The following is an 11,942-nucleotide window of genomic DNA, read 5'->3' as shown; positions in this document are numbered from 1 at the left end:
ATGGGTTGCATACATTTGTAATAAAACATCTCAAAGCAAAAATCGTATCAGATGGGGAACCCTGGGAGAAAAATCTTAATAAAATCGGGGTCCGTGGTCTACTTTGTGTCAGTTTGGTCCTTGACTATAGAGACACTGCAAGAAATAGGCCATGCCCATCACGGGGGAAATCGGTCCGTTCACTCCCATTCACCAGCGTCATTTTCCTTGAATTAAACATAGCTAAAAGCTGTTGTGTGGTGGGGCTGCGCACACAACAAATGTAAAAAATCGCCAATTCAAGTTTTTTTGTACTCCCGAGCAAAACAAGGAAGCCATTGAGAATTGGCGAGAAGAAAATGTGGATTTAGCTGTCAAGGAAGTAAGTTGGAGTGTTCATCTTCTGTATATACGATCTTTGTGTGCAACACGCAACCATGCACGTGACATAGGGGAACGCCAGGTTTGGAGGGCGGCTTTCTGGTTTCCCCCGTCTTGGGCGTGGTTTCTGAATGATGGCGCGTTACGCAGTGTCTCTATAGTATTAGTTTTTAGATATGAGGGCAAAGTTTGAGTCAAATATCACAGAGAAAAAGCCTTCAGTTAACAAATTCCACTGTCTGACAAGGAAAACGAATGAATGAATTGATACACATCGTATCACGTTTTGTTGTTGTGCAAGAAATCAAACACAAGGTCCATTTTTTCATTAGCGCTGAAGGAGCAGACCTCATCACAGCTCAGCTAAAAAACCCAAAAAGAAAATAGTTGCATTCCTGCCGGCACTCCAGGTCTGGAGTTAATGGGGATTCCCTGGAAGGCACTGGCACCCAGAGCGCTTTTCTTTTTTCTCATTCTTTCCCCTCTTCTTCTCCTGCTCCTTTAAGTGTTAATCCTCGGGGAAACTTCCAGCCGTAGCGGCGTGTTTGAAGCCAGCCACTGGCTATCCAGCTAAGTACGGCCCCCAGTGATCTGAATCATTAGATTAGGCTTAGGCACGGCCCGACAAAGAGATTCCCTATGAAGGAGAGGCCCCGCTTCAGCTCCCAGGTCCTCACAAGTAAGAGGCACTTGGAGGCAAAACATCAAACATCAGAACCCAACGAGATGGACTAACGGGTCTGCATCAGACATCAGAACCCAAGGAGATGGACTAACGGGTCTGCATCAGACATCAGAACCCAAGGAGATGCACTACGAGGTGGTCTGCGGGGCACCGGGGTGGTGTTTCTGCTGATAAGACCGGGTCCACAACACAAAAAACAGAATGCAGTAGTAGGCCTATTAAAAACGGCGTTCACGGAATTGTCAGGGCTGAACGATTAATCAAATTTAAATTGAAACCGAGATTTGAAACAACGCAATTAGATTAACCGCAAAGGCTTCGATTTAACATTTGACATGACTGCATGTAGGTACACGTGACGTGACGTCGTTACGCAGCAGCAGCACGCCGTAGTAGACGGACGTATGTTTACGCAGCAGCAGCATCAAACGTGCCTGGATGGAGGAGGAGAAACCACCATTAGCTGCTGCAGCAGTCTGCAGAATATAGCTAGCTAGCGAGCCGATTAGCGAACTTTAAAAAAGTTGACACATTATTCACTCTGACTGGATTTTTAATAGCGTGCCACTGACTGGATTCTCTACAATGGAAGGGCAGCTATCTAACAAGACTCGGAAGTGTAATGGCTTCAGCCGAACAAGAACAAGAAGCAGCCGCCGGATGATTTAGCCCCGAAGAAAGGCTGGAACTACTTTGGATTTAGACATCGGTTAGTTAGACAGTGTTATCGAAGCGCGGTGCATAACCACCGACAACGCTTCAAACGTCATAAAAGCTATGGAAATCAACAGATGGACCAGACTCCAGTGCTTCACACAGACTACACCTCGCCATCGGTACGTTATTTAGCCTAGCAGCTAGGGCTAGCAAGTTAACTTTACTAACGCTAGCTCTCTCCCTAAGGAGATAGCTCATTTAGCTAGTAAAGTTAGCTTGCTAGCCCTAACTGGCTAGCTCACGTTACATGTCCTCTTCCCCTCTCACTTAAAGGAACACTCCGCCCATTTTCAACCAGCTTTGTATCATTAGAACATCAGTAGTATATCAGAAAACTGTAAACGGTTTTGAAGTCTGTCATTTAATTTGACAGTTATTGAGTGTTAAAGTGTGGACCACATCACTGGTCCACACTAACTCAAATTAATAACTCATTAACTCAAATCAACTCTCAATAACTGTCAAACTAGATGAATGATAGTTTGACAGTTATTGAGAGTTGATTTGAGTTAATGAGTTATTAATTTGAGTTAGTGTGGACCAGTGATGTCACTGGTCCACACTTTAACACTCAATAACTGTCAAATTAAATGACAGACTTCAAAACCGTTTACAGTTTTCTGATATACTACTGATGTTCTAATGATACAAAGCTGGTTGAAAATGGGCCGAGTGTTCCTTTAACATTCTCAGTCTGACTCTGCCTGAATGCAGTACTTGTATTGTAACGTTAGCTTGGTAAGCCTACAGTAATGTGTAAATGCCCCTCTTCACCTCCCCCAATATATTATATAGCCAATATATTGTCAGTCTGGGAAATGGAATGATTCTGTAGTAGCTAATGTCCTCCCAGCGTTCTGCTCTCTCCCTCCCTCCCCATCTCTCCTCCCTACTTTCTCTCCCTCCTACATCATCTACAATTAGTTCCAATCTTAAACATGCAATACAGCCATGTAGTACTTATAGAATAATTTGGTTAATTATTTTGTTTTTCAGAAAAGTTGCGAACAAGCTACATAAGTGCGGAGAATGTCCCACAAATCAAGGCCCGGGTGAAGAGAGAGATGGAACAAGTGCAGGTGGCACTAAAGGTAACCTGCATTAATTCTCTCCTCTCCCATTCCTGTCCTTTCTCCTTATCCTCCCCCTCTCTCCCCTTCCTTTCCTTGCAAAATAGGGCTTCACAGAAAAACTGCTTGTGTATATAACCTGCCCTGTTCCCCTGTATTTGATGTGTGAATGAATGTGTGTGCTGTGAATTGCATTAATGTGAAACTTAACAGTTGTGTCTGTGTTTTGCAGGAGAAGAGGGCTGCCATCACCCCCAGATGCTGCTGCTGTGCCTCAAAGTGCAGCACAGGAAGGAGCCAGGCCATCGGCTGCAAAAAAGGCCAAGCGATCCTTGGGCAGTTACTTCAAGAGCTGCGGCGATGCTGGTGCTTTTTGTTTTGTTTTTATTGTTAAAGACTTAAGACTTGAGTTGTGTCTCAGACTGAGACACAGAGAGAATTGCAGCTGTTGTTTAAAAGCAAATAAATGTTGCTGGAAGGAATTCTTATCCAAGTTCTCATCCTTGCATTATAATATAGAGCAGTTTGTTGATTGTGATGTTTGAATGTGGTAGGCAAATGCTCCATTGTGTTTTACATTTATTACAGTTAATATTGCACTGAAACTTGAATAAAAAAAAATCGAAATTAAATCGAAATCGCAATATCGGTCAGAAAAATCGCAATTAGATTTTTTACCCAAATCGTTCAGCCCTACTGAGTCCTGTCTCCTGTGATGTTTTCAGAGATGTCCTGTCTGCTGTGGCGTTTTCAGAGATGTCCTGCACTGGCAAACACTGCAACAGGAAGTGAGCTGGGTTTCAATTTAGAATCTTTTTGTTGTCAAGTTAAAACCCTCTTGATATATGGATTTGCCGAAATATCAGTCAGTCAGTCTCGTCCTCTGAAGGTTTTCCACCTGAACAGATAGAGTTGCTTTAGTTGCACACTTTATTTTGTCATCTGTCATAAAAACAATTGTAAATCATTTTAAAGGCCGAATGTATAACCAAGTCTCCCTGTGCGCGTGTGTGTGTGTGTGTGTGTGTGTGTGTGTGTGTGTGTGTGTGTGTGTGTGTGTGTGCGTGTCTGTGAGGGGGAGAGGGTGCGGTTAAAGAGCTGCCAACACCAAAGTAATTCCATTATTATTCTGGTTTTCAATGTTGGTTGGTGCTGTAAGTATAAAATTGATTGATTGATTGATTGATTGATTGATTGATTGATTGATTGATTGATTGATTGATTGATCGATTGATGCAAAAAATGTGTTTATTGAATATGGGCACAAGATATTGATTGGTTTGCCTTTCAAAATGCCATGGTGGTCAAATCCAAAACATTTGTGAGTTAGCAAGAACAACTGAAAATGCTAGAAAAGAAACTGCAGCCGTCTGGTCATAAAAGTAGAACTTACTTTGCCAATATTTGCAAAGATGAAAAAGTTTAAGAGTTCTCACACCTAAATATTTCTGTTTATTCCCTGCGGAACTGAGAAATACAAAACACTGATCTGCAAAAGTGCTCAGTGCTGTGCTATATGCTAACTCTTTGCACCTTTTTAAAGTGAAAACACTGAAACCTTACAGAAGTTCCTTTTTGCAAAAAACACTTTTTATTTATTTATTGAACCTTTATTTAACCAGGCAAGTCATTAAGAACAAATTCTTATTTACAATGGCGACCTGACAAAAGGCAAGCCTCTTGAGGGAGAGGGGTAGGGACTAAAATAAATAAAAAGGACAACAGCACATATCCAACACATCCATTCGTTTACAGGTATTATGAGTGACAGGAGACATTACATAAGAAACATTATACAATCTAGCACACACGCAACAGAAAAGTAGCTAGCAGACCAACATCGAGCAACAGAGTCGCACAAGCAGCAAGACAAACAGGCAAAAAGCAAAACAGCCACAGCAAAGCACACATTTTGTGCAGGGCAGGCTTTTAGCGGAGGAATACGGTAGTTGTACGGTTGGGAGAAAAAGCAGTGCCGAATGAAACTGCTGTTTTGCGGAAAAGTAAAGCGCTGAAAATTGTCAAAATAGAGCGTGCATGTACACAGATATCGATTTGTTTAGGTGGGTGTTGTTTTAGGTGGCTAAATTACGTTTTAGTTGTTGACCCCCCGTACTTACAGAGAAAAGGTTGGTTTGGCTGCTGCGCTGAGTGCGCGGTCTCGTTCCACAATGCGCCCAGCCTCCAGAACACTGTACCTAATTAAGTTAGTGTATCGAACTAGCTGATAGGACCCCACTTCAAACAAACCAAACTATCCCTTTAAAAGCTAATTTGGGAATCAATTTGTCCAGTTTCAGTGTTTTTTGCAGATTGTTCCAGTCATTGGCTCCGGCAGACCGGAAAGACAACAGACCAAGTGCAGTATTTGTTTTCGGAGCTTTCAACAGAATAAGGTTTGCAGAGCGGGTGTTGTAGGCTGCAGATGCTTTTTGCAGCAAGTGACACAGGTAGGGGGTTTTGTAGATGAACATGAACCAGTGAATATTACGACGGGTGTGCAAAGAGGGCCAGTTGACAGAGGAATACAGTGTGCAACGGTGTGTTCTGAAAGGTGCGTTTGTAGCAAACCGGATAGCAGAGGGATAGAGAGCATCGAGTTTCTGAAGTGTGCCCTTGCATGCCGACCTATATATAACGTCACCATAGTCCAACATGGGAAGAATGGTCATTTGGACAAGAGTTAGTTTAGCAGAGAAAGTGAGGGAGGAGCGCATTCTATACAAGACACCAATTTTAGATTTGACCTTAGACTGTAATCTGCTGATATGGTGTGAGAAAGACAGAGTGCTATCTAGCCATATACCCAGGTATTTATACTCAGTGACCTGCTGTAGGATAGTCCCGTCAAGGGTGGTGATGTCTCGGGTGGGAGAAGGCAAAGAACCCTTCCTAACAAACACAAACATCTTTTCCCGTACGGCCCGAGAAAAGTGCCTCCAACGCGTCTGGCTTTGTCTAGTGCAGCATCAAATCTTCTGCATGTCCCCTTTGAAAGCCAACGTCATTGTCCTCCACACAGTCCATGGTCCTGCAGGAAGTCATTGTCCTCCTCACAGTCCATGGTCCCGCAGGAAGTCATTGTCCTCCACACAGTCCATGGTCCTGCTGACAGTCATTATCCTCCACACAGTCCATGGTCCTGCTGACAGTCATTATCCTCCACACAGTCCATGGTCCTGCTGACAGTCATTATCCTCCACACAGTCCATGGTCCTGCTGAAGCTCATTGTCCTCCACACATTCCATGGTCCTGCTGGAGAGTCATTGTCCTCCACACAGTCCATGGTCCTGCTGAAGCTCATTGTCCTCCACACATTCCATGGTCCTGCTGGAGAGTCATTGTCCTCCACACAGTCCATGGTCCTGCTGAAGCTCATTGTCCTCCACACAGACCATGGTCCTGCTGGAGAGTCATTGTCCTCCACACAGTCCATGGTCCTGCTGAAGGTCATTGTCCTCCACACAGTCCACGGTCCTGCTGGGAGTCATTGTCCTCCACACAGTCCATGGTCCTGCTGAAGGTCATTGTCCTCCACACAGTCCACGGTCCTGCTGGGAGTCATTGTCCTCCACACAGTCCATGGTCCTGCTGAAGGTCATTGTCCTCCACACAGTCCACGGTCCTGCTGAAATAAAAGCCGGGGGAATATTCATGTGGGGGGGGGGAACCTTCTTAGGGGACGTTCATACCAAAAGCATTTTTTTCAAGAAGAACGCTATGGAAATCATGTTGAGAGCGCTTCCATACATTTCCAGAAAAGCGCACTGATCGTTTTTTGTTTTTTTTCCCTTTTTTTTGCGTTTTTCCGCCCTCCCTGCCATCGCACGTGCCAACTACATCAGGACGCAGCGGTCACACGGGATCAGGGTAGCCAGCTAGTTTCATCTGTTTGTTGTTGTTGATTGTGTTTGCACTGTAAACATGAAAGCTAGATTATTCGCAATTCTGGCAGCAGCGAAGTTTGAAGACCCCCTGCCTGCTAGGAGAAGGGGTAGGAGGAGAGACGTGTGGGTCCACAAAATTAATATTCGTCGCAGGCAGTTTTGGGAGTAACACCGGCTCGTCCAGGAACTGCGCCTTGATGATGCCCATTTCAAGGCGTATTTTAGGCTGAACAGGCAGCAGTTTCAGCAGGTACTAGATGTTTGGGCCACCCATTGCCAAAATGCAGGTAAACTACAGGAAGACCATCAGCCCTGCTGAACGGCTGTGTATTTGTCTGAGGTGAGTAGCTAAAATGTGAAAATTACCTTTATTGTTAAACATGAGGACATAATGGGTCTGTCTGGATAGAGGGAAAGATAGCTAGCTAGCTAGCTCAGGGGTTCCCAACCTTTTTTGGGAGGAGACTGTCAGAGAATGTAGGTCATGGTAACTTGTGTCTCTTTCTCCCTCTTGTTGAATGAACACAGAGACCCACGACGGCGTGCAGGACATGGCGTGCGACACCTTCATCAAGATCGCCCAGAAGTGCCGTCGCCATTTTGTCCAGGTGCAGGTGGGCGAGGTGATGCCCTTCATCGACAAGATCCTCAACAACATCAACACCATCATCTGTGACCTGCAGCCACAGCAGGTCAGCCTGAACTACGCAGTCCTAACTAGGACTAACTTGTCCAGTGACTGTCTACGCCAGGGGTTCCCAACCTTTTTTGTGCTAAGGACCGGTAGATACATGGAAAAAAAAGTTGTGGACCGGTTGTCAATTTTAATGGTTTTAGTTACATATATATTTACTCACCGGGTGGCGACAAAAGGTAAATAACAGCCTTTTGTGTTGTAGGCAACTATGTAGCCTACAGTATTTATGTTTTTGTTTCAACTACAACCGTAAATAAACGTCAACTTGAAACTATGTTTCAACTACCACACACAGCCTATCATATTATAGCCTATGTTTATGTAAAAAAAAAAAAAAAAATTTTTTTTACCAGGCCCGGTACCAAATGCGTTGCGACCCGGTACCGGTCCGCGATGACTGTATTCAGGCAGGCTACCTGATAAGTTGTCTAATGAGACATCCCGGGGGGAGGGTGGCATGTTAATGAGACATCCCGGGGGGAGGGTGGCATGTTAATGAGACATCCAGAACAGCTGTTTGGGGAGTCAAATAAACAGCATAGATTGCCTGAACATGGCCCAGAGATTAGTTTCTCCTAATGTGCTAAATCTAGGCTGGTGTTTGATGAGGAAGCAGCGGAGGCTGATGGGCAGACCCAGCAGGATGCGTGGCGCGGCTCGGACGCCATGTTTACCCAAACCTGTGTGTCCAGCTGCATGGTCGTGTCGACCGAGGTGCGCCACGACAACCGCAATGGCTGCTAATTAAAATCGTGATTCGTCCCTTTTTCCCATGGATCAGCAGCGCGGTGCTTTGCCGTGGACATGGCCAAATAAACACGGGCATGCCAGCGGACATGTTTGCTAACCTGACTAGCTTTGGATCCGCCTCAGCGGGGGTTTGCTTGCTGAGTTCGGCTAATTCCTCCGAGTGCCAGAGGAAACATTTGCATTTCCTTCCTGTCCCAGAAGTTTTGTATCGCCGCCACTCGAGATTTTAAAATATGTTTTGTTTTGTGAGATAGGCTGGATTTGAAGACACACACACACACACACACACACACACACACACACACACACACACACACACACACACACACACACACACACACACACACACACACACACACACACACACACATCTAACTTCCAGATTCTAGTACACAGCAAAAACATTAAAATTAATAAATATAAAAAGTGAGTTTTGAAAGCCAACAGCTGGTGCTGCTCAACAAGCCTACTACACACAACGGCTCATATCCCTATTATATCATAGAGACAATGAGGGAAAAGAAGGCTATTTACCTTGGTGCAGTGTGTTTACCCTGGATCTGTCCGCTGTTTGTCACATTGGTACAGATAGAAGCTCCTCAGTTTGTAATCCTGATGACGTTAGTCCACACCGGCTCAAATCAATACGGGCGGCCATCGAATTCAAATGCATTTTCTATATGATCGAAATCAGATCAATATCCAACCATCCTACACTGGTTACCATGTTACCATGGTTACCATGCCATGGACTGTCATGGTGGCTTGATCTGCTCTGAGTTCATAACTGAGTCTGAGCTCTGAGTCCCCGGATGGAAAACGGAGGAATGGATGGCTGGCAGAGGCAAATAGAGCGGGTCGCATTTATGCCAGTAGGCTATTAAAAAATAAGTATTTATAAAACGGCTCTCTCAAATCAAGCAATCTGATTGGTTCACAGCTGTGATATAAGTAAGGGATAATGTATTGTGAGCTGGTGATTACTGGCGAAATAATGACCGACAGGTGAATGATTGAGCCCGACGCGCAGCGGAGGGCTTAATCATTCACCTGAAGGTCATTATTTCCAGTAATCACCGGCTCACTATACATTATCCCGCTTGGAACACGGCCTACAACTAAATCATTCAATAATCTGACAAAAATAATTATTCAAATAGATTTTTTAATAGCGTTTTCAACGACAAAGCGGTTTCATTCGTAATTGGCACACAAGACACCACAGCTGCAACTGGTTGGCCTAATTAGTAGTGTTTGCTGACAAAAGGCTCTTATCAACTGATTAATCCAGGTGTGGCACAGCAGCGGTCGGTTGTCGAGAAATAATGACCGGTGAATCTTGTTGATTGACCAATCAGAATCGAGTATTCGAGAGAGCCATGTTCTAATGAGCATATATACGGGTGCAGCCACAAATCACTCTGCCCTCTGAGAAAACAAATGGCAGGGTAAACACAGGTGCAACCAACTCACTAATTAGGGCCCCAGCACTGGAACACCAAATGGACTGGAAGTCGAAAACTGTAATTCATGTTTTGGTGTACCTGCGTTACTTCCTGCCTTTTAGTTGTTTTTGTTCTGAATAGTCCTTTTTCACAGCAGTCCTTTAATTTGCTACCTTGATGGGTTCAAGACGGAAATAGTGTTTGGTATGATAATTGAACCAGTTTGAATACAGTCATAGATAAGATAACTTATCAGTACTGCTGATTATCAATATATTACTGATAGATCGATAGATAGATAGATAGATAGATAGTAGGGGTGTCAAAAATAATCGATTAAAAGATGCATCGCGATGCGGACATGCACGATTCTGCATCGATTCACAAATGTCAAAAATCGATTATTAAAAAATAAATAAATAAAATATAATGGAAGTACATGCAGTTGTTTATTTTAATTATGGATCATAATACAATGCAATTCCAAATGCACTTTTATTTTAAAAGTAGCCACACAGTGAGAAAAAAGAAAGTGAGAAAAAATAAATCATGTATTGCGGAAAAAAGTGATGCGTAAGATGCATCGAGATGCATCGATAATCGTAATCGAATCAAATCGTAGCCCTCTGAATCGTAATTGTATCGAATCGTGAGGCCAGTGAAGATTCACAGCCCTAATAGATAGATAGATAGATAGATAGATAGATAGATAGATAGATAGATAGATGGGGAAACTGGGAATATTCATGACCTTTCTGTGACTCTTATTTTACTGTGTTTACCTCACAGCCTGAGGACCTGAGTGAGCAGTGATCATGCAGGTCACACCTGTTATTAATAACCCTCTAGGGTTATTAATCTAAGGTTCTCCTCCTGCCGTCGTTGAGGCCCCAGAAGATGAACACTGTGTCCTGGCTGGCGTTGAGCAGCTCGTGGCGGCTGCTGCACAGTACCTGCTGCACAGTACCTGCTGCATGCTGGAGTGGGCGATGACACGCAGCGAGGTGCGGCGCCCTATACGTCCACCGTGTAACCCCGGGCCGTGGGGCGCGTCGTTCATGCGCATGACGCAGTCGCTGCGGTCGATCTCCTCCCCCCGACCGCCCCCGATGAGATGACCCGAGCTGGTGACCCGGGCGCAGGTCTGACAGTGCATCTTGAGAGGCTTGTGGTCGATGATGCCGCTGTAGCTCTGGAGCACCGGGGGGTGAGGCTTGGGCACCCTGGGAGGGGGGGGCTCCGGTGGGCCGCCCAGGCTGCTCATGCTGGCTGTGCGTGTCGTTGGAGTCCCGGGTTGAAGCGCTGTTGAAGCTGCCCTTGTACACATTGTACAAGCTGGCACACAGGAGCAGCACCAGGAGCACGGCTACCCCATGGCACAGAGGTGTCTTCATTTTGCTTATTTGCTGGACTCGGTGGTGCGTGCGGCTCCTCTTCTTGTCATGGTCGAGCTGTGCTGAGCATCATCTGTTCATGCGACACGCATCCCGTGTCCACTCACTCCAGCTCTCTGTGCCTGCCTGTCTGCACGCTGCCTGCCTGGCTGTCTGCATGACACCTCGGAGCGTCTCGCCACGGGTGATCGATCAGAACCACGGAGATGTCTTTCAGGCTTTATTGAAATATCAAAAAAGCAGATGGAAGGCAGAAGCAACATACAGAAAAGGGTAGCATAGCATATTAGACCATTGCTTTTATACCCTACACATTCGAGGTATGACATCATTGATGACCTCACAAGGGGTAAGTCTGACATCACACAATCACAATCAAGAGACAGCCTAGACCGTCTGACATCACCAATGACCTCACAGGGGGAACTCTGACATCATTGTTGGGTCGCGGGCTCATATCCGGTTCGTGGGCATTTCCAGGCCTGGTCTCAGGGCCTTTCCGCATGCCTTTTCTACAAAGGACCTAATCCTAGTGTTTAAAAAGTCACACTTGATTGAAAATGTGGGTGATCAATGATTCAAATCATAGCTTTTTATTTATTTAAAAAAAAATGGGGGGGGGGAGGGGCAGTGGGGACTCTTCGATCAGCCAAAAACATTTCCTAAACTTATATCAAGGGTGTTTTCTCACTGGCGCCCCGCTACCATTCCCGAGCACACTTGTCCCCAAATAGACCCCATGTTTAGGAACGTTTGATGAGTGTGAACGCTGCGTTCCGTTCCCGGGCACGCAACGGGGAACTGTGACAGGATCCACTTGAAAAGGTGGTCTGGGGAGCGCTTTGGCGTGCGGGGTAACGGAACGCTTGCAAATGTGAACGCCAACCGTTCCGAACCACATAGACAACACACGGGCGAGGATAGTTACGGGCCAGG

The sequence above is a fragment of the Poromitra crassiceps genome (assembly GCF_964638095.1).
Source record: "Poromitra crassiceps genome assembly, chromosome: 4".
Classification (NCBI taxonomy): domain Eukaryota; kingdom Metazoa; phylum Chordata; class Actinopteri; order Beryciformes; family Melamphaidae; genus Poromitra; species Poromitra crassiceps.
Note: the sequence above shows the minus strand (reverse complement) of the source record.